At 34.6% G+C, this 23,127-nt stretch overlaps 1 long non-coding RNA gene across 1 annotated transcript in view; it reads left to right on the forward strand.

Moving 5' to 3' along the window:
* Positions 1–19,464, forward strand: part of LOC309654070 — a 60,154-nt gene extending 40,690 nt beyond the window's left edge. The window contains exon 3 of the long non-coding RNA XR_014259797.1: positions 19,157–19,464. This is a non-coding gene — a long non-coding RNA (uncharacterized lncRNA). The remainder of the gene's footprint in view (positions 1–19,156) is intronic.
* Positions 19,465–23,127: the final 3,663 nt, after the last annotated feature.

Here is a 23,127-nt window from a genome sequence, read left to right on the forward strand (position 1 = left end):
CCCAGTTCCTCTCCCACAACTTCTCTATATGGTAGCCAGAATTGTCATTAACAAACAGAAGTTCAGTCTTTCTAAATTAGCTCCCATTTCACTCTGAATATAAACCAAACTCTTCAAAATGACTTAAAAGCCCCACATGATTACCCCTCCCTTAGTTCTCAGACATCTCACATCACTGAGATGCAGCGGGAGCTCCGGTTCACCTTCTGCTTCTCCGGTGACACTAGCTTCATAGCTTTCTCCAAACATACCAGACAAGTTCCGCATTTAGGATTTTGCTCTGACTCTGAATGGGTCAATTTTCCCCAGATATCTTCATGGGTGAAGTCCCTCACTTCTTCAAATTTTTGGCTCAACTATCACCAAAAGGAGGTCTACCCATACCAGCCTAAGTAAAAGTATAATCCACCCCCAGGCCCCGCCTACAATTGAAAACCCTTTCCTTGTTCTTTCATTCCATAAGGCTCATTGCCTTTTAATGTAAAATATCATTTATGTGTCCATGTTTATCATTATCTGCTGCCCCATCGCTTCTAGAATATAAGCTCCACAAAGGCAGGCATCTTTGTTTGATTCACTAAAGTATCTTTGGAAAGTGAAATAAAACCTGGCTCATTGTGGGCCATCAATACATTTTTTTTTTTAAGTTGAATTAAGTGAAAAGGAGACAGGAACAAATCATGTTTTGGCCTACATGTAAATGATAGCATTAAATTGTCAATTGTCCTTGGAAACAATTGGAGAAAAGTTAGAAAATCTTTTTTTTCCCCCCTTTAAAAATCAGCAAATTGTATAGAATTGAGAATTTACCTTGGAGCAATTTAGAATCCATGTGTTGTTTGAATTTTGACTAAGCAATGTCTTTAAGTTCACCAAATTAATCAAGCAAACAAACCTGAGTCTAAATGCAGACTTCCTTACGAAGTAGATATTAAATGATCTTACAAGTATAGGAGGGAACTGCTCCCAGGAGTGGGGTTGACCGGTGTCAGAAGCTAATAAAGGTTTGAATATTAAAATAAATAGAATTAAATTAAATTCAGCATTAATGATCATGAACAATGAAGTAAGTTTCCAATGCTATATATCAGAAAGACCTTCATGAGAAAAAATGTCATTTGATTAGTTTCAATAAGCTTTATTATGCTCAACAAATCAAGGGATGATCTACTTAATTTTTCATATTAAAAGTTTGTAATTTTCATCTAGTTTAATGTTCACAGGCTTTCAGAATTTTTGTTCACTTGATATTTTTTAATTAAATCCTTAGGTTGTGAAGTTTTTCCCTTAAAGTAAAATCTTCCTTGCATTTTACAAATAAAAGTTACCTGTTGCAATATTCAAATAACATATATTATGCCTCTGCTCCATCAGCATATTGACAGATTTGCTGCTGAGACATAATGTGTTGTTCTCTTGGTTAAGTCTTAAACTATACTGAGTATTACATATGAAAAACTGCAAGTAGTGATTTGATAGAATGTCCTCACCTTCTTTTTCCTGTCCTTTATGTTTCATTATGAGGAATTGAAATATAACCCTAAGCAAGACCCCGTTGCAAAATCATTCCTTTCCCTTTTGAGTAATGATTTTCTGGTAGTGAAAATGTGAAATAATGAAAAGGTTAGAATATGCTTTAATTCATTCTTGCAAAGGTTATGATTACATCATTATTTGGGTCAAAATCAAATCATTGCTTCCATTCTTCATATGTTAGACAGATTAGTGTCAGATAAGTACAGCATAGTATTTGTGTCAACACTTAAGGATAATATGTTATTGTAAACCTTTATTAATCTTAATGACTTTCAAATGTACCTCGTGCTTGAATATTTATTTCTTTAAATGTCAACTCACCTTTTAAGCTATTGCTCATGTAAAACAAAAAGCAATCTACCTAGACTCAGGAAATGTTTCTCATGTGGCTGTTTAAACATAGCAACCAGGATGTAAAGAGTTTGAAAATCAATTACATGCTTTCAGAATCTAATCAGCAACACTTGATTGGAAGTATCAACCCACAAGTACGGAAAAAGGAAATCGCTTCAATAAACGTCACTGATATTTCCTAGCATTTTGTACTTCGGTACCAACAGGAAACTAAGAAATGTTGCTAGGATGTTAGCGTCAAATGTTTCAGCCTTCATGACCATTCATTTTAAATATATTTAATTCATTCAAACAAGTAAGGATTAGCGTCATAGTAAACTGTCACCAGTCTATGAATAAGCAAGTACACCTATGTCTCTTACCCCCCTGGGACAATTACACCCTCTACATGGGTCTGTATTATTATCTCTGAAACTTTCCAGTTGCATTACTGTCACCCATGTGCTTGAAAATCCAGGTTTACTGTCAAACCATAATAATACAAAGAGATTTAATCTTTTGAACTGTAAAATATATTAAATCTAATAATAGGCATGAAGAAAAAAATCCACACCACATGTCAATTAAAACTTCCTAATTTGAACATATGTATGGTACATTTCTATTAAATTTTTGTTTGTTTTCTCAAAGGATTATTATGTTCTGTATACTTAAATCTAAAATGTTGCTATCTCACAGTCTTAATAAATAATACTCTATGGCTCCTTATTAACTTTAAATGATTTTTAAATTTTAAAACTGATTAAATGTTTAATTTTATTTTTATTACTATTTTTTATCCTGGAGGGACACTTGAGAAACTGGTCAAGTCTCAGAAAATCTCTATGTTAAAAAAAAAAATCTCTATAGAACACTATACATAAGAATGATTAGTAATTGTAGATATCATAGCCTGCAAATAATTTTCAGTGATCTTTTAATTAGACAACATTTTCCTCTAGGTCTGTTTATTTTGGCCAATGCATAAATTCTAGTTTTATATTTAGTTTTCTCTTCTCTTCCCACAAAGAACACCGACTCTAATGAAAATTATTAATGTAGGAATAGGAAATTGCAGCTTCTTCCTCCGTTTTTTCGTTAAAAAAGCTCTGCTCGATACTGTTTCTTTATCTAACTAGGCCTAGATATAACAAATTACTACTATACGATATTCTAGTGAGGTATGTTTTCTGGCATATAACATGTAAAATAGTAGGGCTTTTTGGCTTGATGTAGTTCAGTGATTTAAGTTGAATAAAGAAAAGGTGGATATATTTTCTGGAAAAATAAATATATAAAAAGCAGATACTAGAGGGGAGTTAACACTTAGAAACAGAGAAAACCACAGGGTAAAAGGTGAGTTTCTCATTTGTTTTGCTTTTAGCCTGAGACTACTCCAGAGTTACATCTGACAGGGAGGCTAAAGCTTCAATAGAAATCAGCCTCATTCTTGTGGAGAACTAGAAGACAGAGTTCAGGGCAGTCATAGCTTCTGGAATCTGAAGGTGAAAATGGCAGAAAGTACAGAGTTAGGGAGGAGAAGCCCCAAACTCTGTGTATAAATTTTACCCAAATATCTGACTGACCCCTGAACCAGACAAGCATGGGACTGACTTCAAAAAAGCCAGCTACAGCTCAAAGAAGAGAACGTAAATTTAGCTGCCTCCCATTTCAAAGCAACCATTCAAAGCAAATGGATTTCAAAGCAACCATTTTAACTACTCATCACAATATTCTTCTTCTTCTCTCCAAGTCACATTTTGAGGCTGAGAAGATTCAGAGAAAGGAACCCTTCTTAATCATATACTTGTATTTAAAGGAAGGGGGAAAAAACTGCACAATTTTGTTGGTCAGATCTTCCAGTTGGCTTACAAGTCGTCTTTTTTTTTTTTTTTTTTCACACACACACAGTATATTTTATTTTTACAAGAGATAAATAGACTGACACCAAGCATTGTACATGGATGACCGCAACAAAAGCAACAATGATTGCAATTACCCTACATGAAACACACTCATACTATGTCATAATATTGATGTTCAGTCCAGTAATCCTCCACTGTAACAGCTCCTTTACTTTGCAGTGAAAATGGATTTGTATATTCTTTGCCTCTGAGTCCTTGTGGGATTTTTTTTTTTTTTTAAATTCAGACAGAAAGTCACAAAAATTATACTCATCCTCATCAGTTCACTCAGTCCCATGTAATTAATTGTTTTTTTTCATCTTGATCTTTTGTTAGCACTTTTATGTGTTCATCAGTTTTTCATCAGAGTTCTGAAAATGCTTATTCATTCAGTTCAGCAGTACAGTCAGTGACCAGAAACCTGTACTTGTCAGAGTCTTTTCCATGAATTTCTTGAAGATGAAACCCTTTTATAGGAACATATTTGCAAAATCATCAGAGTACACCCAGAACTGTCTGTAAATGACAAAAGACTTAAAAATGACCACAGTAAAAGATTTGATGAAAGTTCATAATAATGCAGTTGACAAGAAAATTAGTTATTTCTGAGATATACATTTTAAAGTAATAACTAGGATTATGACTTATAACATTATACCAGAACATATAAGATTTTTAGAAGTTTCATGTAATGTCTGGAACATTTATATTAACATATTTCCATACATATTTCCATACAAATACAAATATAAGATTTTTAGAAATTTCATGTAATGTCTGGAACATTTATATTAACATATTTCCATACATATTTCCACACAAATACAAATATAAGATTTTTAGAAATTTCATGTAATGTCTGAAACATTTATATTAACATATTTCCATACAAATAACCCAATGAAAGTTTAGTATTAGTTGTATTGTTTGTTTTTTTATACTGCAGGTTCTTATTAGGCATCAATTTTATACACATCAGTGTATACATGTCAATCCCAATCGCCCAATTCAGCACACCACCATCCCCACCTCACCGCAGTTTTCCCCCCTTGGCGTCCATATGTCCATTCTCTACATCTGTGTCTCAACTTCTGCCCTGCAAACTGGCTCATCTGTACCACTTTTCTAGGTTCCACATACATGCATTAATATATGATATTTGTTTTTCTCTTTTTGACTTACTTCACTCTGTATGACAGTCTCTAGATCCATCCACGTCTCAACAAATGACTCAATTTTGTTCCTTTTTATGGCTGAGTAATATTCCATTGTATATATGTACCACAACTTCTTTATCCATTCGTCTGTTGATGGGCATTTAGGTTGCTTCCATGACCTGGCTATTGTAAATAGTGCTGCAATGAACATTCGGGTGCATGTGTCCTTTTGAATTACGGTTTTCTCTGGGTATATGCCCAGTAGTGGGATTGCTGGGTCATATGGTAATTCTATGTTTAGCTTTTTAAGGAACCTCCATATTGTTCTCCATAGGGCCTGTATCAATTTACATTCCCACCAACAGTGCAAGAGGGTTCCCTTTTCTCCACACCCTCTCCAGCATTTGTTGTTTGTAGATTTTCTGATGATGCCCATTCTAACAGGAGTGAGGTGATACCTCATTGTAGTTTTGATTTGCATTTCTCTAATAATTAGTGACGTTGAGCATCTTTTCATGTGCTTCGTGGCCGTCTGTATGTCTTCTTTGGAGAAATGTCTATTTAGGTCTTCTGCCCATTTTTGGATTGGGGTGTTTGTTTCTTTGATATTGAGCTGAATGAGCTGTTTATATATTTTGGAGATTAATCCTTTGTCCGTTGATGCATTTGCAAATATTTTCTCCCATTCTGAGGGTTGTCTTTTCGTCTTGTTTATGGTTTCCTTTGCTGTGCAAAAGCTTTGAAGTTTCATTAGGTCCCACTTGTTTATTTTTGTTTTTGTTTCCATTACTCTAGGAGGCGGATCAAAAAAGATCTTGCTGTGATTTATGTCAAAGAGTGTTCTTCCTATGTTTTCCTCTAAGAGTTTTATAGTGTCCAGTCTTACATTTAGGTCTCGAATCCATTTTGAGTTTATTTTTGTGTATGGTGTTAGGGAGTATTCTAATTTCATTCTTTTACATGTGGCTGTCCAGTTTTCCCAGCACCGCTTATTGAAGAGACTGTCTTTTCTCCATTGTATATCTTTGCCTCCTTTGTCATAGATTAGTTGACCATAGGTGCGTGGGTTAATCTCTGGGCTTTCTATCTTGTTCCATTGATCTATGTTTCTGTTTTTGTGGCAGTACCATATTGTCTTGATTACTGTAGCTTTGTAGTATAGTCTGAAGTCAGGGAGTCTGATTCCTCCAGCTCCATTTTTTTGCCTCAAGACTGCTTTGGCTATTCGGGGTCTTTTGTGTCTCCATACAAATTTTAAGATGATTTGTTCTAGCTCCGTAAAAAATGCCATTGGTAATTTGATAGGGATTGCATTGAATCTGTAGATTGCTTTGGGTAGTATACTCATTTTCACAATGTTGATTCTTCCAATCCAAGAACATGGTATATCTCTCCATCTGTTGGTATCATCTTTAATTTCTTTCATCAGTGTCTTATAGTTTTCTGCATACAGGTCTTTTGTCTCCCTAGGTAGGTTTATTCCTAGGTATTTTATTCTTTTTGTTGCAATGGTAAATGGGAGTGCTTCCATAATTTCTCTTTCAGATTTTTCATCATTAGTGTATAGGAATGCAAGAGATTTCTGTGCATTAATTTTGTATCCTGCAACTTTACCATATTCATTAATTAGCTCTAGCAGTTTTCTGGTGGCAGTTTTAGGATTCTCTATGTATAGTATCATGTCATCCGCAAACAGTGACAGTTTTACTTCCTCTTTTCCAATTCGTATTCCTTTTATTTCTTTTTCTTCTCTGATTGCCGTGGCTAGGACTTCCAGAACTATGTTGAATAATAGTGGTGAGAGTGGACATCCTTGTCTCGTTCCTGATCTTAGAGGAAATGCTTTCAGTTTTTCACCATTGAGAATGATGTTTGCTGTGGGTTTGTCATATATGGCCTTTATTATGTTGAGGTAGGTTCCCTCTATGCCCACTTTCTGGAGAGTTTTTATCAGAAATGGGTGTTGAATTTTGTCAAAAGCTTTTTCTGCATCTATTGAGATGATCATATGGTTTTTATTCTTCAGTTTGTTAATATGGTGTATCACAATGATTGATTTGCGTATATTGAAGAATCCTTGCATCCCTGGGATAAATCCCACTTGATCGTGGTGTATGATCCTTTTAATGTGTTGTTGGATTCTGTGTGCTAGTATTTTGTTGAGGATTTTTGCATCTATATTCATCAGTGATATTGGTCTGTAATTTTCTTTTTTTGTAGTGTCTTTGTCTGGTTTTGGTATCAGGGTGATGGTGGCCTCATAGAATGAGTTTGGGAGTGTTCCTTCCTCTGCAATTTTTTGGAAGAGTTTGAGAAGGATGGGTGTTAGCTCTTCTCTAAATGTTTGATAGAATTCACCTGTGAAGCCATCTGGTCCTGGACTTTTGTTTGTTGGAAGATTTTTAATCACAGTTTCAATTTCATTACTTGTGATTGGTCTGTTCATATTTTCTGTTTCTTCCTGATTCAGTCTTGGAAGGTTATACCTTTCTAAGAATTTGTCCATTTCTTCCAGGTTGTCCATTTTATTGGCATAAAGTTGCTTATAGTAGTCTCTTAGGATGTTTTGTATTTCTGCAGTGTCTGTTGTAACTTCTCCTTTTTCATTTCTGATTTGATTGATTTGAGTCCTCTCCCTCTTTTTCTTGATGAGTCTGGCTAATGGCTTATCAATTTTGTTTATCTTCTCAAAGAACCAACTTTTAGTTTTATTGATCTTTGCTATTGTTTTCTTTGTTTCTATCTCATTTATTTCTGCTCTGATCTTTATGATTTCTTTCCTTCTGCTAACTTTGGGTTTTGTTTGTTCTTCTTTCTCTAGTTTCTTTAGGTGTAAGGTTAGATTGTTTACTTGAGATTTTTCTTGTTTCTTTAGGTAGGCTTGTATAGCTATAAACTTCCCTCTTAGAACCGCTTTTGCTGCATCCCATAGGTTTTGGGTCGTCGTGTTTTCATTGTCATTTGTCTCTAGGTATTTTCTTATTTCCTCTTTGATTTCTTCAGTGATCTTTTGGTTATTTAGTAACGTATTGTTTAGCCTCCATGTGTTTGTCTTTTTTACGTTTTTTTCCCTGTAATTCATTTCTAATCTCATAGCGTTGTGGTCAGAAAAGATGCTTGGTATGATTTCAATTTTCTTAAATTTACTGAGGCTTGATTTGTGACCCAAGATGTGATCTATCCTGGAGAATGTTCCGTGCGCACTTGAGAAGAATGTGTAATCTGCTGTTTTTGGATGGAATGTCCTATATATATCAATTAAATCTATCTGGTCTATTGTGTCATTTAAAGCTTCTGTTTCCTTATTTATTTTCATTTTGGATGATCTGTCCATTGGTGTAAGTGAAGTGTTAAAGTCCCCCACTATTATTGTGTTACTGTCGATTTCCTCTTTTATAGCTGTTAGCAGTTGCCTTATGTATTGAGGTGCTCCTATGTTGGGTGCATATATATTTATAATTGTTATATCTTCTTCTTGGATTGATCCCTGGATCATTATGTAGTGTCCTTCCTTGCCTCTTGTAACATTCTTTATTTTAAAGTCTATTTTATCTGATATGAGTATAGCTACTCCAGCTTTCTTTTGATTTCCATTTGCATGGAATATCTTTTTCCATCCCCTAACTCTCAGTCTGTATGTGTCCCTAGGTCTAAAGTGGGTCTCTTGTAGACAGCATATATATGGGTCCTGTTTTTGTATCCATTCAGCCAGTCTATGTCTTTTGGTTGGGGCGTTTAATCCATTCACGTTTAAGGTAATTATCGATATGTATGTTCCTATGACCATTTTCTTAATTGTTTTGGGTTTGTTTTTGTAGGTCCTTTTCTTCTCTTGTGTTTCCCACTTAGAGAAGTTCCTTTAGCATTTGTTGTAGAGCTGGTTTGGTGGTGCTGAATTCTCTTAGCTTTTGTTTGTCTGTAAAGCTTTTGATTTCTCCATCAAATCTAAATGAGATCCTTGCCGGATAGAGTAATCTTGGTTGTAGGTTCTTCCCTTTCATCACTTTAAGTATATCATGCCACTCCCTTCTGGCTTGCAGAGTTTCTGCTGAGAAATCAGCTGTTAACCTTATGGGAGTTCCCTTGTATGTTATTTGTCGTTTTTCCCTTGCTGCTTTCAATAATTTTTCTTTGTCTTTAATTTTTGCCACTTTGATTACTATGTGTCTCGGCGTGTTTCTCCTTGGGTTTATTCTGTATGGGACTCTCTGCGCTTCCTGGACTTGGGTGGCTATCTCCTTTCCCATGTTAGGGAAGTTTTCGACTATAATCTCTTCAAATATTTTCTCTGGTCCTTTCTCTCTCTCTTCTCCTTCTGGGACCCCTATAATGCGAATGTTGTTGCGTTTAATGTTGTCCCAGAGGTCTCTTAGGCTGTCTTCATTTCTTTTCATTCTTTTTTCTTTAGTCTGTTCCGCAGCAGTGAATTCCACCATTCTGTCTTCCAGGTCACTTATCCGTTCTTCTGCCTCAGTTATTCTGCTATGGATTCCTTCTAGTGTAGTTTTCATTTCAGTTATTGTATTGGTCATCTCTGTTTGTTTGTTCTTTAATTCTTCTAGGTCTTTGTTAATCATTTCTTGCATCTTCTCAATCTTTGCCTCCATTCTTATTCCGAGGTCCTGGATCATCTTCACTATCATTATTCTGAATTCTTTCTCTGGAAGGTTGCCTATCTCCACTTCATTTAGTTGTTTTTCTGGGGTTTTTTCTTGTTCCTTCATCTGGTATATAGCCCTCTGCCTTTTCATCTTCTCTATCTTTCTGTAACTGTGGTTTTTGGTCCGCAGGCTGCAGGATTGTAGTTTTTCTTGCTTCTGCTCTCTGCCCTCTGGTGGTTGAGGCTATCTAAGAGGCTTGATGGGAGGCTCTGGTGGTGGGTAGAGCTGACTGTTGCTGTCCTCATTGTAGTTTTGATTTACCTTTCTCTAATAATTAGCGATTTGAGCATCCTTTCATGTGCCTGTTGGCCATCTCTATGTCTTCTTGGGAGAAATGTCTATTTAGATCTCCTGCAATTTTTTTCATTGAGTTTTTCTTTTTCTATTGAGCTGTGTGAGCTGTTTGTATATTTTAGAGTTTAATCCCTCATGGGTTACATCGTTTGCAAATATTTTCTCCCATTCTGTAGGCTCTTTTCGTTTTGTTTATGGTTTCCTTTGCTGCGCAAAAGATTTTCAGTTTAACTAAGTCCCATTTGTTAATTTTTGTTTCCATTTTCATTGCTCTAGGAGGTGGTTCCAAAAAGATTTTGCTACAATTTATGTCAAAGTGTCTTCTGCCTATGTTTTCCTCTAGGAGTTTTATAGTATCCACTCTTACATTTAGGTCTTTAACTCATTTTAAGATTATTTTTGCGTATGATGTTAAAGAATGTTCAATTTCATTCTTTTACATGTAGCTGTCCAGTTTTCCCAGCACCAGTTATTGAAGAGGCTGTCTTTTCTCTACTGCGTATTCTTGCCTTTGTTGTCATAGATTAATTGACCATAGGTGGTTGGGTCTACTTCGGGGCTCTCTTTCCTGTTCCATTGATCTATATTTCTGTTTTGTGCCAGTACCATGTTGTTTTCATGACTGTAACTTTGTAGTATGGTCTGAAGTCAGGAAGTCTGTTACCTCCAGCTCCGTTTTTCTTTCTTAAAGTTGGTGTGGCTAATAGGGGTCTTTGTGTTTTCATACAAATTAAAAAATTTTTTGTTCTAGTTCTGTGAAAAATGCCATTGGTCATTTGATAGGGATTGCGTCGAATCTGTGGATTGTCTTGGGTTATATGATCATTTTAACAATATTGATTCTTCCAGTCCAAGAACATGGTATATCATCCAACTGTTTGTGTCATGTTTAATTTCTTTAATCAGCATCTTATGGTGTTCAGAGTACAGTTCTTTTGTCTCCTTAGGTAAGTTTGTTCTTAGGTATTTTATTTCTTTTGATGTGATGGTAAATAGGATTGTTTCCTTAATTTTTCTTTCTGATCTTTTGTTGGCTTTAAGTGGGCTTTAAGGCTTCAGTTCCCCCCTATACTCCTGGTCCAACCACACACCTGGGGGGGCCTTCAGGCAGATTTTTTTAAAGCTATTTGAATGTATATTCAAGGGCAGCAACAAATCTCTCATCCTTGGATTTAATACATCTTTTTATTGCATTATAGATGAATTTACTTTACAAGATAGTTACTTACCTTTGCTCTGATAGATTCACCAGTTCTTTTATAATAAGTTTGGTTCAGCTCAGCATCTAAATTCTACAAAATTAGTCTTGCTCATTTCCATTTAGATGAGCGCCTGATTAAAGTACAATGGCACTCTGACTTCTTAATATAAACCTTTACATTTTTTTATAGGAAAGTTTTACACAGTTTAACACAATAAAATTTGATGCCATTCAAGCACTATATATTTGTCTTAGTTCATGTTTTCATTATGATGTGCTTGAGTTCTAAGGTTTGTGTAAGTGTATAAAGATTTCTAGTAACATTTTCCCCAGAATAGTATTTTAATTTTTATAAGGAACTTGAAAATTAATAGTTAGTATATGAGGAGAAACATGTGAAGAATAAAGAGGTGAATAAAGATGAAAAATTAAAAATTGAGGATAATAATGAGGATGTGAACTAAAACACTGGCTGCATTGTCTTCTATGAATAATTTTCCAGACTTTACTGAGTATATCCATGTTTTCTCATTCTTCTCAAACATTGGAAGGGCTTTCTTTCTTTTAAATCTCTCAGTAATTATTCTTGTTATCCTCTACTAGTGACTTATGAAAGAAATTTCTCCTGCCGTTACTTGATTTTCTCTGTTTCCTTAATCTCTTCCTGTGTATTGGATCATCACATCAACATTCAAATATGCTCTAGAATCTCTTACCTCAAATAGAAAAAAAAAAAAAAAGACAGTAAAAATATTAGTTAGATCTCTGAAATAAATGTCTGGTCCAGAAAATAACTTAATGATATGAATTCTGGCACAGACATCACCTTCTTAAGTCCAGAGAAATGTCTTTCTTTTATTTTTTCCTCCTCTAACACATTACTGTGCATTGTCTTATTGGAACAAGCTACTAAATCTCTCCAACCCTTCAACGTGTCATTGAATTCATATTCTGCAACTTCCTGTCCCAATAATGTTAATCTCACCATTTCTTTTATCCCTTGTTTGATTATCTAGAAAGTAAAGATAATATCTGTAGCAGACATAAGTGGTTGCCTACCTCACTTTCAATCTCCCTACTTGGTTATTTTGTTCATGTTTTTAATTCTCTCCCATAGGACTCACTGTTAAATCCTGCGTACTCTAAGCTGATCATTAAAATCTTATTCTCTTTGCCAGTGATAGATGTAGGGATGATTACGAAACTTTGATCCTACCCTAAAGATAAAAAATATATTTTAATCATGGTTAAATTTGTATTCATCTTCATTTACATTTGGAGAAGTCTGCTGGAAAGAGTCTGGGGAAAGTTGCCCCTTTAAAAAAGAAAACTCACGCAAGAAGAGTTACCCACATTTTCTACTACACGTTCTCATGCTTACACACAGAGTCATAACCATTTTACTCTCATGAAGGGAGGAAGGCTGAGAACAAAGGTGCTGAGGAGGGCGGGTCAGAAAATAACGAAAAGAGCTGGGTTCTTGATGACATCATTCAGCCACTGAATTAAACAACCCTGGGGGTGCCTGACCTTTAGAGTCTTTGCTATATGAGGTAATAAATTTTTCTTACTGAATTGGGATTTTCTATTTTTTTCAGGCAAAAGAATCTTATATAGTGTAGTACTTACCCACAAGTCTGGTGAGATGATTTAATAAGTTAATTCACATATACCACATAGCAGAGAGCTTGGGACATAAAATACTTAAAAATGGATATTATTACAATTGAATTTTCCCCTCTTCCTCTCCTTCTTCTCCTTCTTCTTCTCATAGTATTAGTATTAGTAATAATTAGTACTGTTTTACTTTACGATTTCATGCGGTCTAAGTAAATTTAATTTCCCCAATAGCAGTACCATGCATCTTTATGAAAGAAAACAAGAAACACTATCAAGCAATTAGATAAACACATAACATTTTCTGTAGTTTAAGAATCATCTTTTGGCTTACAAGATTTTCAAATGTAGGGGATTTTAAATGCCTCCTCCGTTCTTCATTACCTGCTGAGTTATCCATGACCTAAATATATGCCTCATCCTTATATTTTTACCATTAGACTCATATGCCTCCTTCAGGGGTGATGCATTCTACTCAATAATGACAGATAATGATATAAAATTTAAGCAAATAGTAATGTTATAAATGGACCTTAATCATTTCAAATCTTATGTTTCTCACTCAGAAAGGACCAAGCTTTCCAAAATAGTAGTGGACCAGATGGAAGAAATGTAATATTCAAAGGCAAATCTATATACGTTACTTCAGATATATCAAGTAAAGGTAAAAATGGATATTTGTTTCTGAAGAGAGATGAAACACCTTGCTAATTTTCATTAAGTACTTAGTCTTAATGAATTTCACTTAAATCATACGTAATTTTTAAATAGATCTTTATTGGAGTATAGTTGCTTCACAATGCTGTGTTAGTTTCTGCTGTACAACAAAGTGAATCAGCCATATGCATACACGTGTCCCCATATCCCTCTTGAGCCTCCCTCCCATCCTCCCTATCCCACCCCTCTAGGTCATCGCAAAGCACCGAGCTGATCTCCCTGTGCTGTGCTGCTTCTTCCCACTAGCAAACTGTTTTACATTTGGTAGTGTATGTATGTCATACTCTCAGTTCGCCCCAGCTTTCCCTTCCACCCCAATATCCTCAAGTCCATTCTCTATGTCTACATCTTTATTCCTGCCCTGCCACTAGGTTCATCAGTACCATTTTTTTTTTTTTTTAGATTGCATATATGGAATCTATTCCATATATGCGTTAGCATACGTATTTGTTTTTCTTTTTCTGACTTACTTCACTCTGTATGACAGACTCTAGGTCCATCCACCTCACTACAAATAACTCAGTTTCGTTTCTTTTTATGACTGAGTAATACTCCATTGTCTATAGGTGCCACATCTTCTTTATCCATCTAGGTTAGTTCTATGTCCTGGTTATTGTAAATAGTGCTGCAGTGAACACTGTGGTACATGTCTCTTTTTTGAATTATGCTTTTCTCAGGGTATATGCCCAGTAGTGGGATTGCTGGGTCATATGGTAGTTCTATTTTTAGTTTTTTAAGGAACCTCCACACTGTTCTCCATAGTTGTATCAACTTACATTCCCACCAACAGTGCAGGAGGGTTCCCTTTTCACCACACCCTTTCCAGCATTTATTGTTTCTAGATTTTTTGATAATGGCCATTCTGACCGGTGTGAGGTATCACCTCACTGTAGTTTTGACTTGCATTTCTCTAATAATTAGTGATGTTGAGCATCTTTTCGTGTGCCTCTTGGCCATCTGTATGTCTTCTGGGACCTAATTAAACTTAAAAGCTTTTGCACAGCAAAGGAAACCATAAATAAGATGAAAAGACAACCCTCAGAATGGGAGAAAATATTTGCCAATGAAACAATTGATAAAGGATCAATCTCCTAAATATACAAACAGCTCGTGCAGCTCAATATCAAAAAAAACAAACAATCCAATTAAAAAATGGGCGGAAGACGTAAATAGACATTTCACCAAAGACATAAGTAATTTTTTGATCGACTTGAATGCCAGCTTTATATTCAGAGTGGTCAAGTTCAAATAATTTTTGGGAGAACTGAGCACACATGCAACAAAATGTGAGGACATTAATCGAAATTTAAGGACTATAAACTTTCCAAATAACTCTAACATAAAATCAGTGAAAAAATTTAAGCAATATATAATACTGACATAACTGTTGCTTCAGTCTTCTTGTAAATTAAATAGAAATAACACCGATAAGTAAATTTTCTTATATGGGTTTAATAAAAAATGGTTCTTGAAAACTAAAAAAGAGAAAAATTAAGTACATAATTACATTGGAGTCAAAGTACATTTTATTGTTGTTGTTGTGATAACAGTTGCTAATTTTCAACAATACAGGAATTGTTGCCTAACTATAGTTTTCTTTGTTCCAAATAGATTTTTCAAAGTAAAAATATGACATAAATTTTGCCCATAAGATGATTAGACAAAACTGGCATTGGGATGGAAAGTCATGTGTTTCAAGACCCTTCACACCAAGAGATATTTAGGCATTATTACTTAGATTAATTGAGCTTTTATTAAAGCTAATTTTCTAGTATTCACACTTCAAAATACAGATGGAAATAAAATATATAGTTCTCAGTTTGGCAGGAGTGTACTATACAATTTATAATAAAGTTGATTTATATTAATTGCTAGAAAATTTATGGGCAACAGATTTATTTTAATGGAGTCATTTATGGTCCTAATTTGTTTTATTGATATTAGGATCCGGACATCTTGCTGTTTTAAAAAGATACTCAAGCACAGGGAGATCAGCTCCGTGCTTTGTGACCACCTAGAGGGGTGGGATAGGGACGGGGGAAGGGAGAGGCAAGAGGGAGGGCATCTGGGGCTATATGTATATGTATAGCTGATTCACTTTGATATACAGCAGAAACTAACACAACACTGTAAAGGAATTATACTCCAATAAAGATGTTAAAAAAAAAAAAGTTAACAAACAGCAAATTAAAAATGGATGATTTTTTTAATCCATTTACAATTAATTAAATAGTACATTTTGTTTTCTTTTCTTTTTTCTCCTTATGATTGTTGTTTTTCATTGTCGCCCCTATGTCCTTATGCTAATAAATAAAGTTGGTTTCTGCTAAATACAGTATTGAAAATCAAGAAGGAAATACACTATTCTCTTATTCTCCTTTAATTTGAAAATATGTGTATTGGCACCACTATACTGCTTTCAGTTAACGTTAATTTGTGTGTACTTTACATTTTTTTATCAGTCTTGCTAAGGGTTTCTCTTAGTTTCCTGTTGCTGCTGTACCAAATTAACACAATCTTAGTGACTTAAAACACCACAAATTGATTATTTTACAGTTCTGGAGATCACAGTTCAAAATAGGTCTAACTAAGCTACAGTTAAAATGTTTACAGGACCCCATTCCTTCTGCACATTCTGGGAATCCAGTTTCTTGCCTTTCTCAGCTTCTAGAGGCTCTCCCCAATCCTCAGCTACTGGCCCCCTTCCATACTTACAGCCTGAAATGAAATCATTCTCACTTTGCTTCCACTGTCACATCTCCTTTTCTGACTCCGACACTTCTGCTTCCCTCGTCTACTCTTTTTCAAAATAAGGACCTTTGTGATTACACTGGCTCACCAGGGTAATTCAGGAAACGCTATGGAGATCCTGACTTAACTGCATCTGCAATGTCTCTTTGCCACGTAAGGGAACATATTCCCAGGTTCTGGGAAATAACACTTATACAACTTGGGAGGGGGTATTATTCTACTACTACAGAGTTTATCAATTTTATTAAACTTTCAAAGATTAACGCTTATGGCTTTGTTATTTTTCTCTATTTTATATCTTTGATCTTTGTTCTCATCATTCTACTTTTTATCCTTCTTCTTCCTCTGGGTTTTAAATTTCCCCTTTTCCTTTTTAGAATCTTGAGATGGAGGCTTAGCTGATTGATTTTTTAAACTTTCATATTTAAATGATAAAGTATAGCCAAAGACTGTTTTGCCTCAATCATATAAGTTTTGATAAGGTACATTTCTATTTCCATACTGTCAATAATATATTTTAAATTCCCATTGCATTTTTTTAAACAAGTGTTCATTTAGACACGTACTGCTAATTCTCAAACACATAAGATTATCTCATTATTCTTCGCGAAAGCATTTATTCATTTATGTATGTTCACAGAACATATGATCCTTTGTGACTTATTGAGACTTGTTTTATAGCCCCAAAGACTATGTATTTTAGCTGCCAGATGTAGTATTCTATAAATTTCTGTTAGGTAAGTTAGATAATAATATAGTTTAAAACTTTTATATCTAGAAGAGATACAGCAGAGGAGAAGGGGTTGAGAGGTGGGCAAAATGGGTAAAAGGGATCGACTCTGTGGTGATGGATGATAACTACACTTTTGATGATGATCCCGTTGTGTATTGAATTACAGTGTTGCACACCGGAAACTTTTATAATGGTATACATCAATTTTACTTCAATAAAAAATAAAGCTTTTATAGCATTACTGATTGTTTTGTTTTTAATTATGCGAAAATCCTGTTTGAAATAGCTGTGGTTCATTGTATATTTTTCTGTAACTCCTGTTAATTCTGTCAGTGTTTTAAATGTATGTTGCTTTGTGTTATTACTGGTTATTTTCTAAATTCAGCTTTTTAATCTTTACCTTTTCAAAGTGACTTAAATTATGCCAGTTAGCCATTATTGTAAGTAAAATACCATGTATTGTTGTTTTGTCCTTTGTACTTTAGTTGTCACTCATTCTCCTTCTATTATGTGTTATGTATGCACAGTGTAGTTTTTTCTTTAAAGAGTTAGTAACTATTTAATATATTTTATAAATATTATTTTATGGTTAAATTCACAATTTCCCTTTCCGGTGCTCTTCGTTTCTTCCTGCAGATACGTACATCAGTAAATTTGTGCTCATTTTTGTTTGTTTGTTTTGGTTTGGTTTGGTTTTCTTTGTCTTATCTGAAGAGCTATCAACAGTATTCCTTGCAGTCTGGTTCAGCTAGCAACAAATTCTGCCTGTTCTTGTTTATTTGAAAATTTCATTATTTAACCTTAATTTTGGGACAAAATTATTAGTAGAGATAAAGTTTGGGGGTTACACATTTTTCCTATAATTTCATTAAATATATGATTTTATTATCTCTGGCTTCACTTGTTTCTGATGATGTTAGCTCTCATTCTTCTTATTGTTGTGCCAGAATATAATGTATCTTTTTATTTTCTGGTTAAATATTATTTTCATTTATGATGTTTGACTATGATGTGACTTTCTTTGAATGTATTCTATTTGTGTCTTGCAGAATTTTTTAAAAATAAGTTTTTGTTTTTAGAAAACATTTTAGATTTATAGAAAAATTGAAAGGGTAATACAGACAGTTCCCATATACCCAGCCCCGAGTTACATTCTGCACCCATCCTGGATTCCCCTGACCTCTTAAATGATTTTTTAAAATTTGTTTATATTAATATTTACTATTTGAGCTGTAAAGCTCTATGGAATTTTACAAATGCTTAGTGTCATGTATCTGCAATGAAAGTATACAGCATTGTTTTGAAACTCTGAACATATTCCCTGTGTTTCATCATCATTTCTAGCCCTTCTTTAATCTACTGGCCATTACTGATTTACCATGCCTATAGGTTCTGTCATTTCCAGATGTCATATAAGTGGAATAATTCAGTATGTAGACTTTTGCTACTGGCTTCTTTCATTTTACCCTATACATTTAATATTCATCCATATCCTTTCATGGCATTTTAGTTCATTTATTTTTCTTCATTGAAGAATATTGCACTGTTTGAATGTACCACACTTTGTTTATCCATTCATCTATTTCTCTCTTGATTGTCTTTGTCCCTTGTGAAATACCAGTTGACTGCATTTCTGTGCCTCTCCTTCTGGGCTGTTTCTATGGTTTAATTGATCTATGTGTCTACTCTTGAGCCAATATCATGCTCTCTTGATTACTGTAGCTTTATAGTAATTCTTGAAATCAGGAATTGTTAGCACTACAGCTATGCTGTTAATCTTCTATTATTGTTTTGGCTGTTTTAGGTCTTTCTCCTTTCCACATTAACTTGATATTAGTGTGTCAATATCAAGAAAAGAGCTCACTGGAATTTTGATTGGAATTGCATGGAATATATAGATACAGTTAAGAAGAATAAACATCTTAATAATATTGATTTTTCCAGTCAGTATACACAGAATAACTCTTGATTTATTTAATCTTTGGTTTCTTTTATCAGCATTTTATAGTTTTGCACATATAGTTCCTATACATATTTTGTTAGATTTATATTTAAGTACTTCATTTTTATGGTACAATATACATGGTATGTTTTTTTTTTGTTTTTAATATTAACTAGAAATTTATTTTATTTATTTTTGGCTGTGGTGGGTTTTTGTTTCTGTGCGAGGGCTTTCTCTAGTTGCGGCAAGCGGGGGCCACTCTTCATCGCGGTGCGCGGGCCTCTCACTGTCGCGGCCTCTCTTGTTGCAGGGCACAGGCTCCAGACGCGCAGGCTCAGTAGTTGTGGCTCACGGGCCCAGTTGCTCCGCGGCACGCGGGATCTTCCCAGACCAGGGCTCGAACCCGTGTCCCCTGCATTGGCAGGCAGATTCTCAACCACTGCACCACCAGGGAAGCCCAACATGGTATGTTTTAATTTCAAATTTCATTGACGTATTAAATGTATGTGTGTTTATATTTATATGTACGGTATATATACAAAATACATATATATGTATGTATAGCATATACACAAAAATATATACTAAACCATGAATCCTGTGACCTTGTTATGGTCCTTTATTATTTCCATAATTTTCCAAAATTATATTTTTCTGCAGAGACAGTCATGTCATCTGCAAGTATAGACAGCTTTATGTAATCCTTTCCAAGCCAAATACTTTCTCTTTTTTTTTTTTTTTTCTTGTTTTAAAGTACTAGCTAAAAATCTCAGTAAAACGGAGAGTAGGAAGAGTAAAAGAGAATATCTTTCCTTTTTTCTGGATTTTAGTGAGAAAGTTTTCAACTTCTTAACATGATATATAAATATTTTTATGTCACGTAATGCTTGTGTCTGGTTTTGGTATTATGGTAATGCTGACCTCATAGAATGAGTTTCCTCAGCTTCTGTTTTCTGGAAGAGATTGTGGTAATTGGCACCCTTTCTTTTGATTTGGTAAAATTCACCGGTGACTATCTGAACTGAAGGTTTCTTTTTTGGAAGGTTTTTGATTATTGATACAATTTTTTTTTTAATAGATATGGGCCTGATCAGATTACCTGTCTCTCCTTGTGTAAGTTTTAAGCATTTGTGTCTGTGAAGAAATCATTCTGTTTCATCTAAATTATAGAGTTCTGCTTGTTGTTCTTTACTGCCTTTTTAACATTCATGAAACAGGTCAGGATGACGTCTCTTTAATTTCTGATACTGGTAATTATTTTTTCTTTTCTTTTCTTTTTCTGTTAACCTGGCTAGAGGTTTATCAGTTTTGCTGGTCTTTTCAAAGAAGTTTTTGGTTTCATTGATTTTCTCTACTAAAGTTTTCAGTTTCAATAACTTATGCTCACATATGTATTATTTCTTTTTACTTTCTGTTTACACTAATATTAAATTGTTCTTCATTCTCTAGTTTCCTGAGGTGGAGCTCAGATTACTGATTATAGATCTTTCTTCTTTCTGAATATATGCACTTAATTTTCCTCTCAGCACTGCTTTCTCTGTATCTACAATTTTTTTAAAATTTTTAATTCTATATAATTGCTTTTTAAAATTCCTCTTGAGACTTTTCTCTGTGATCCACATGAGCTTGAGAAAAATGTATCTTTTATTGTTGTTGAGTGGAGTAGTCTATAAATGCCAATTATATTAGTTTGATTGCTATTACTGTCCTGGTCAAGTCTATCCTTACTGATTCTGTACCTACTTGATCTATCAGTTTTTGCTTCACATATATTGAAAGCTTGATGTCAGATTCCACAACTTTAGGAGTTTTATGTCTTTTTGGAGAATTGATACTTTTATTAATATGTAATGTCCCACCTTTTCCTTGGTATTTTTAATTAAAAAAAATTTTTTTTAACATCTTTATTGGAGTATAATTGCTCTACAATGTTGTGTTAGTTTCTGCTGTATAACAAAGTGAATCAGCTATATGTATACATATATCCCCGTATCTCCTCCCTCTTGCATCTCCCTCCCACCCTCCCTATCCCACCCCTCTAGGTGGTCACAAAGCACCGAGCTGATCTCCCTGTGCTATGCGGCTGCTTCCCACCAGCTATCTGTTTTACATTTGGTAGTGTATGTATGTCCATGACACTCTCTCACTTCGTCTCAGCTTACCCCCACTGGAATGGTTTTGACCCAGAAAGAATGTCACCAATAAACAGTCTCACTATGAAACAAGATAGAGAACAACCCCTCAGGGAGCTGACTGTAAGGCTGGAGGCAAGGCCCCTCCTACACTTTTCTTCACTCCCACATGGAGCAAAAGACTCAGTTATGTGTTTATTCCAAATCTTGTAAAGCAGCACTGGCTGTAGGGGCTAACCCTGCCCTTTGTTTCCAGGTGTCCCAAGCTGATTCTTAAATCAGCTTTGTTGAAATTAATATGCCTACTCCAAAGTTTTTAGTTTAGTATTAACTTCATATACCTTTCTTATTCCCTTTACATTTTTTGAATTATTGGAATTTATTTTTAGAATAGTTTTGAGCTTGCAGAAAAATTGAGCAGAATGTTCAGAGTTCCCATATACTCCCCCTCCCACTCCTTCCCTTGCCCTCATTATTAACATCTTGCCTTGGTGTGGTAAGCATGTTAAAATTGAACCTACATTGATACATTGTTATAAAATAAAGTCAGTTATTTTAAGGGCTCACATTCTTTGTGATCTACAGTTCTGTGGGTTTTGTCAAAGGCATGATGTTATGTACCCACCATTACCACCACATCATGTGGAATAGTTTTACTGCCCTAAAAATCCTGTCTGCTCTAGCTGTTCATCCTTCCCTCCTCCCCTCCCCAATCCCTGGCAGATTGTTCTTTTTTTCACTGTGAATGTGATAAATTCCAGATTTTCTCCAAATATATTATGGCAGATTATACTCCAACACGTGGAAGGGAAGTATTATCACAGTAGTTTTTTTTCAAATATAATCAGACTGGGTTTATGCCTCTCCTACAAAGATTGATCATAATAAAGTATATTGTCTCTAACACTTGTTCACCTGAGTTTGGATTATATAAGAACTACTGAAATAGGCCACCAATCTTCCAACTCTTGTGCTAGAAAGAGCCTCTTTTTTTTTTTTTTTTTTTTTTTTGTCGAAACCATACTAGCCTCTAATGAATTCAGCCAATTAAAGGAACTAAAGGTTTCTTTTCTCATTGTTCCTATGATCTATATACTCTGTGTGCCTACAAGATGCCAGTATTAAGAGTTCATTCCTTGCATATTCTCTGTCCATCACCACTGCCCTATGCTATGAGGAAGTGCTTCTTCTCCACCCCTCACTTGGGTTACAGAAGGATTAGTCTGTATAACCACTTACTCTAGGCTAAGTGAGGTCTTTGAGTGCCTCATAAGGCCTCTTTAGCCATAGTTCTTGATGCTCTGGACTTATTGGCATGTTCATAGGAGTTTTTGTGGAAATGTAGTTACCTGGAAGTGCTGAGGTGTCTGTTCGCTTGTTTGAAACTTGAGTAACGTAAACACCTTGTTCTTCTGCTTAATCCCCAAGGATTGACATGGGGATGGTTCAATTTCTCCCTTTAGTATATTCAGTAGACTAACGCAGCAATGTGCTGTGTTCTCCTTCAATAGCCCTTGTTGCTCCCATTTACTACCCACATGGTAAGAAAGCTGTCCTACATGTTTATCTCAAACTTACATGGAGAAATTTGAGAAGAGTCAATTAGTGGAACCATCCATAATGCCAACTACTAGTAAGGGTCTATAGAGGCAAACATAGATACATATATCCATATCTGTCCGTCTGTCTATCTATCTATCTATCTATCTATCTATATCTCCTCTGGAAATTTTTTTCCGTGATACATTAGTTGGTGGGAACGAATTTTTCATAGAATATGTAAAGGCCATTCTGTGTGTACATGTTTGTATATATTTCATAATTTTCCATGTATATGTAGATAGAAATCTACACACCAAAGTTCTACTTCATTTATGTAATTATTAAGGTTATTTTTATAATGAAATGTTAAGATTTCAAAGAATTTTTATCTCCTAATTTTCTCCCAAATATTAATTTAATTACATAGGGGAACATGTCATCTAAATTCCTAAATAGTTATATCAATATTGATGCTAATTTTCAACGCTTTTTTCATCAAGTGTATATATTAATAAGATGTGTGAAATTTTTTAATTCTAGTGATAGCTTTAGGTATAGATTTTTTTTTGATTTCTATGTGTGTGGTGTGTTTTATTATATATTAGTC

The sequence above is a fragment of the Balaenoptera physalus genome, assembly GCF_965194825.1.
Source record: "Balaenoptera physalus genome assembly, contig: HAP1_SCAFFOLD_1864, whole genome shotgun sequence".
Classification (NCBI taxonomy): domain Eukaryota; kingdom Metazoa; phylum Chordata; class Mammalia; order Artiodactyla; family Balaenopteridae; genus Balaenoptera; species Balaenoptera physalus.